This window comes from Papaver somniferum, unplaced genomic scaffold, assembly GCF_003573695.1.
Source record: "Papaver somniferum cultivar HN1 unplaced genomic scaffold, ASM357369v1 unplaced-scaffold_104, whole genome shotgun sequence".
Taxonomy (NCBI): domain Eukaryota; kingdom Viridiplantae; phylum Streptophyta; class Magnoliopsida; order Ranunculales; family Papaveraceae; genus Papaver; species Papaver somniferum.
The window spans coordinates 2,560,775-2,566,774 of NW_020619270.1; the positions used below are offsets into that span (position 1 = coordinate 2,560,775).

At 36.6% G+C, this 6,000-nt stretch overlaps 1 long non-coding RNA gene across 3 annotated transcripts; it reads right to left on the reverse strand.

The window, feature by feature from the left end:
* Nucleotides 1-400: 400 nt before the first annotated feature.
* Nucleotides 401-4,796, reverse strand: LOC113327611. Of its 3 annotated transcripts, none has more exons than XR_003349062.1 (4): nt 4,724-4,796; nt 4,236-4,554; nt 3,955-4,074; nt 401-3,241 (listed from the first exon to the last, which is right to left on the reverse strand). It is a non-coding gene; the product is annotated as an uncharacterized LOC113327611 (long non-coding RNA). The 3 variants fall into 3 exon arrangements; XR_003349063.1 differs by lacking the exon at nt 4,724-4,796 and having other exon boundaries at nt 401-3,006; nt 3,110-3,241; nt 4,236-4,635; XR_003349061.1 differs by lacking the exon at nt 4,724-4,796 and having other exon boundaries at nt 4,236-4,635.
* Nucleotides 4,797-6,000: the final 1,204 nt, after the last annotated feature.

The following is a 6,000-nucleotide window of genomic DNA, read 5'->3' on the forward strand; positions in this document are numbered from 1 at the left end:
AAGGACAAAAAAGAATGGTCAATCGCTACAAAATTGATAACGAAACTGAAACGGAAGAATCATGTACCTTTCCTTTGTTGTACACAATTATCAGATTATCACGATCATTGGAGCTGTTAGAGAAACAATGCATAGACACGGTGGCTCAAAAAAGATTTCTCACATAAAACAATTAACAAAATTGAAGTAGCAAGTTACTCGTGTTTAGTAGAATTCTTAACATAGAGAAGTCTATCTCACTGTTGTGTCAGTAGGATCACCATCGAAAACCTTTGAGATAATGAACCATATGAGCAGATAAAAACTTATATCAAAAGCAAGATCAACCATATGACTTTTAAAATACCAACCCAAATGTTAACAATAATATCAATGTAATTATAATCAATTGTTGGTCGGTAACTAAATTTTACAATAATAGTTTAACCGTAACACCGTTTCTCACAACTCTAAATTTGCTGCTCCAATTCATTTTTCATGTGCTTGGTTGGTTGCATGTGCTCACTATTGCCGTTGTAGTTCAATTCACTTTTCATGGGTTTTTTCAATCCCTATTCAATCCAAATATTTCATTAGAAACTGGATCACTTTAGGAAAAAATTCCCTAGGTTTCTGAATATCAATCCTCCGTATTTGAACATGAAAGGGCATGGGATAGCGTTATATTTAAACAGTTAATTTGTTGGAGCAACTATCACCATGACTCTAATCCACTTTGTTTGTACCAACCAAAGAATGAATCATACCTATACACAAAAGAAAATTGGATACATAATACCACCATGACTTAAAGAGTAGTAGACCATCTTCATTTTTCAAAGGTTTTTCACTAAGATCTCCTAATGAGTCCAACCCAATCATCACCTATAACATAAAATCATTCAACAACGGTGAACCGGGAGATGTAGAAAATAACATCCAATAAAATTTTTGAGGGTAGAACAATACCTAAATAAATTCTTGAAGCGATTATTAATAATTCGTATAATCTCATGTTGGTAGTCCCAAATCTAAGTAATTATTAATAGTTCAGATAATATTTATGACTCACAACTTATACATTTGTCATGCTAATTAAGTTTTCATTTTATTTTTTTTTGTAACAAAATTCTGATATCTATCTGCGCCATGACTTGCAGTTCTAATAACACGTTGAGTTTCAGTTTGGCCCCTCCTACAACCCTATTTACATCTGCTCTTCGCACACTCCGTAAAGAAGAATGTGAATGTAGTAACATCAAGCTTAAACTACTAAGATCAAATATATTTTTGGAACCAGAAGGCCTTCTATGGATCTCATATCATATAGTACCTAAGAATCGATAGAATGAGTATTATTTCATCAATAAGCAACATACTCTCTGATAAATTTAATCTATTCATTTCATATCAAGTCTTCCCTATTTTGCAAACCCCTACCATGATTATATTCTAGATTCCTAGCTCGGAACACCTTGGAATTTCTCTTTTTTATTCATCCCACCCAAAGCATCCATACCCATCTACACTATCTCATTTAAAGTAGTACATGAACAATGTACTGCAACTAACCTCGTCAAGAGCATAAATTTAAATTCCTACAAAGCAGTGAACAGATCTGGACGATCTTCCACTCATTACCTAACGGTAAGAAATCACTGTCCTAAGTGGCAACGGAAAGCTGAAGTCAGCCTACGAGCTTTCTTATTTTCAACTCTATGCATGCTTAACATTAATAAAATATCGGTTATTTCCTCTAATAAATATACTTCAAAGCACGCCTGATGCTTGTTGTACTTGGATCGCTTTTCCATCTAAACCATGAGTGGCCGAAATGAACCCCGAATCAAGTCGGTAGGATAAAGCAATCATGTATGTCATTTTATATGCTACACGGCAACATAAATTATGGCACCTGAGTTTTGAATTTTGTTGGGAAATATACTTATGTTGAGTATGTACTTAATATAAAGTCTGCAGGAGATATTTATCTTAGACCGGTATTTTCAACTGTTTAACTGTCTCAAAAGCCATGACCTTGTTAACCTATACAATGACCTTATTACCACTTGAGGACAGAACACAAAGAATTATTGGTATATGTATTCTACAGAAGCGACCTCACTATAGAAATTCAGGAAAGGGCTAAAATTACTAATTTTTCCCATTTAAATTATCTTTCGCGACAACTTGTTGCAAGTGGTGTTGTTTGTTTAGCTTTGACTACCTTGCTAAGTGCAACATGAAAGAGTTGGGCTGGGATTATATTATTACCAATTCATTACTAAAAAATAGATGCACAGACCTCATGTTGGCTAATTCTAGGATTGTTGGCGTTCTTTTGCTACGGGTACCACAATGATATATGACATGCTTTAAATTTATGCATGTGTATTGCAAAGCTAATATTGTCATCGAAGCAGGTAAGGTTTTAGCCTGCTCAACTAAGTTATCTGTGTCATTCTTGGGAGTCAGATGCAAGTGTCTTGCATAGCTAATATTTTCATAGGAAGCAGGTAAGGTTTTAGCCTTCTCAACTAAGTTAATTGTGCCATCCGTGGGAGTCGAACCCACAATTACATGGTTAAGAACCACGCGCTCCACCATTTGATCTAAGATAGCAAATACCATTTCTTAATGTAAGTGGGATTTAATATATTGGGTTTAGGATAATGACACTTGTGCGCAAATGGTTCACAGGCATAAAGGGCTATCGAGCAGAAGATTTTTACCTTCAGCTTACTTATTAACATGTAAGCAGTCATCTTCGGAAACAAAGTCCCAAATAGACATCCTTCCACCATTTACAAAGCAGAGTGTGGACCTCCTGAAAGTTGATTCAACCCCCTTGAAAGAGCTTGTAGTCAAGCAAATGTTAATAATCTGGACCCTGTCTTATCCAAATAAGGCTCAACATCTTAGCAAAAGCTGTGCAACTCACTCACTAATGAGTATACACTTAAATATATTGGGACTAAGCTATTTCCACATGCTTGAGATCAGATGCTTTGCAACTGATCAGAAACACTGCAAGTGAAAGAGTAATTAGAGAAAAAGTGCATAGGAACTTCCAAAAGAAAGAAGGATTGAAAGGGAACAGCAAAAAAATGTAGATGAGCAGGTGCATTACCGCATTGTCATCACGAAAAAATAGTTCTGGATTTCTTCAATTGTAGTCCAAACCCAGCAGACACAGCAAACAGGCGCAATACTTCAGGACATGACGATGGGTTCAGCAGTTGTTGGCAGATGCATTTGTATCCTGTCACCAATCAAAGAAGCAAAGTTACATAATAGACCATTTCATGCCATGAATTCCTTTCTCAAAAAAAGAACGATTCGGGAATAATCTATAACTTGTGACCATCAAAAAAATGTTGGTCCAAGTTCCATTTATTTTACCCATATGTCTTGCCGTAAAATCTGTCGGTCTATGTTTTCAATCCGACGACGTCGTACAAATTTCATAATAGAGTTCATGGAAGGTAGAAGCCATAAGGGATCTAAAAACTCATGGAACTTGGATGCATCTACTGGTAAATACTTGGGCCACTCATGAATACTTTGGCCCAACACCTAAAGGAAGGAAACTGCAACACAAATTCGTATTCAAATTCTCTGTCTTGTATCCCGTATGTGAAAAGGCAAGCTTCATGGGATTCAAATAATCTGAAAGATGATGGTAATATACTATTAAAACTTAGTACAAAAATGAACTCATGAATATCCCAAATTTGGAAAGGCAATAGTGGATTGTCAGTTTTTGATTATAGCTAATCTTTTGTTATCTTTGCTTCCTTGAGTTTTTCCGCGATCTCAGTTGTATCCAAGTGAACGAATTTAAATCAACAATGTCATCAAATTGCAAGTGTGCACTACATTAATCCGCTGCGGATGGGCTTAGAGACATATGGACTGACATAAGTTTAGCATGAGTCCACGGTATTGAAGCAGTGGAGAAGTTGTAAATCTCACCTATAGAACCAAGCGGTGGAGAAGCTGTAAATCTCACCTTGCACCCTGTTGCAAATTAACCATCATACATTCCATGAAAGTCTAGCCTGATCCAAGCTGTGAATCCGGATGGTAGCCTCTCTTGTGACAGACAAACACACAAATAAAAACCCAAGTGATGGAAAAATCATTCACATAAATAATCCATATTCCATATGCTCTGAAATGATGCAAAATCAGACAAAAAAAAAAAAAACTGCCGCGACAACATAAATCAAAGTTTATTAGAAGACTACCCATACTTAGGTGAGAATCACAGGAAGTAGTTGATGAACAAATGGCAGATTCATGGAGACTCATATGTCTTAAAGCTCATATAACCTGTGATCAGATTGTAACCCTATACTGTATTTATCCACTGGTGATGATGGGATTGAAGACATATGGGTTTGCATAAGTCTGCATTAGCTATTGATCTTGACTTATTTTCCTCGCTTACATTAATCTGCTAGTAAACCTAACATCACCCCAATCAGACTGTCACCATCCATGGCGAAGTAAAATTTGCAATAATAATATCCACATATTCAAAGACAGACCTCCATGATTCAACATCTATTCCTGTGATGAATAAAGTAAAAGAGCTTAGGAAAAATCAAACAACATAGATGAAAGTAAAAAAACAAAAGAAAATATTCTGGGGTTGGGTTTCCCAGAGAGGGAAACGCCAAGAAACAAACTAAACCTATATTACAAAATCAAACTGTGGCTAAGTCGGCTAATTGCTTACCTAATTATGGTAGTCAAAATCCAATAAAAGTAGCCAAAACCAAACTGTGTTGGAACTTGCACCAAGTTCCCGAATGCATCCTTGAACTAAGGTGTCACTTTCCACTAAGAAAATCCACCCAAAGGTTTGTGAAACAAGATACGAACCTTTCTTTATTAGTTTATTAGGTTCCAACACATCTTTGAGCAAATAAGTAATGATGTCGGGGTAGTCGGTCCTCCAATGACGAATAAGCATTTTAACATTTTCTTTACAGACATCCTCGGTGTGAATATCAATATTCTATGGAGCACGTGTCGCGGTTTCAGTGGTCGCATGCAAGATAACTGTATAACCCTCGTTATACAGAGAAATCTGAGTAGCAGAAGATACCTTCGCAGATCTACTTTATCTTATCCGAAGAAGGGATACCTCGACGACCAAGATAGAAAAGTAAAGCCTAGTCTAGAGAGAGACATTTGGCGAAGGGACATAGGTGGATGACATATCTAATCAGCATTAAATGCACAAATCTCTTATCTACACGCTTAATCAAAGCACGTGGAGAGAGATGATGTGACAGAGTCTGACTGGCAAAGGTTAGCGGTGAACGAAGGTACAATCTGTACTGAGCCTGGGAAGTTCCCGAAGGAACGTGGGTCAGCTGAGGTGGCAAGGTCCGACTGGAGAGAGCACGCGGTGAACGAAGGTACCATTTGTATGAAAGTTATATCAAGGAACGATGGATCCAAAGACAACAAAGATATACCTGGAGAAGAAGGGGTTATAAATACCAAGCTTCACCAACAAATCAAGGGCATTCAATACCTAGGAGAAGAAGATCTAGTCTTAAGCTTATACCTCTTTAATGTTTATAACTTAAGTACTTACTTCAACTTGAGTTCTCTCTATTACTTTGGGAAGCATTTGATATCTTTGTAACCACCAAAATTTAATACAAACAATCACTCATTACCCCGTGGATGTAGACGAAAGTCGAACCACGTAATCTCTTGTGTCTCGCGATAACTTAGTTCCATTTACATTATATATGTGTTCTTCGTTATTATTGTGATCTTGAATACCTTTTATTACTTAACATTATCAGTTCAACAGAGATATCAATACTACTTAATATCCGAATCTCTGAGCTGTATACATTACGTAGAGTACGGGAAAATTAGTAGTCACACTCGGTGATTGACCATACCAAAGCTTCCCATTCTCCATGAAAAGAAGCCCACAATATCTCATTTTGTTCATATTGTTTCAAGAATTCCCTCTTTTTCACTACTCGT